The sequence below is a fragment of the Chrysochloris asiatica genome, unplaced genomic scaffold, assembly GCF_000296735.1.
Source record: "Chrysochloris asiatica unplaced genomic scaffold, ChrAsi1.0 scaffold00178, whole genome shotgun sequence".
NCBI classification, from domain to species: Eukaryota; Metazoa; Chordata; class Mammalia; order Afrosoricida; family Chrysochloridae; genus Chrysochloris; species Chrysochloris asiatica.
Window position 1 is genome coordinate 292,536 of NW_006408696.1, and position 608 is coordinate 293,143.

Here is a 608-nt window from a genome sequence, read left to right on the forward strand (position 1 = left end):
GATCTTTTTCTAATTGTTGAAGATGTTGTGTTAATGTGTTGATTTCAGTTCTTTCTTCTTTTTGGATATGTGCATTTATTGTTATAAATTGCCTCCACAGCACTGCTTTTGCTGTTTCTCAGAGGTTTGGATATGTTATATTTGCATTCTCATTTGTTTTTAGGAATTTTTAAATTTCACTTTCTATTTGTTGTACTACCCAGTAGCTTTTAAGCAGGGTGTTATTAAGTTTCCATGTATTTGATTTTATTTATTTGGTCTTCCTGTTGTTGATTTCTAATTTTATAGCATTGTGATTTGAAAAGATGCTTTGCAGTATTTTGATATTTTAAATCTTACTGAGACTTGCTTTGTGGCCTAACACATGGAGAATGTTTCATGCACACTGAAAAAGGACAAATAGTGTACAAGATCACTATCGTAAAAACTATTGTGAATTGAGTGAAGGTTTATAGAGAAGGTTTTCATGCTAAAATAAGCAATTTTTAACAGTTTTATTATGAATTACATGATAGTTTACATGGGAGAACATTAGCTTTACATTCATCCTATCATATGGTTGTTGTTGTTGTTGTTATGTGTCGTGGAGTCGGTTCCAATTCATAGCG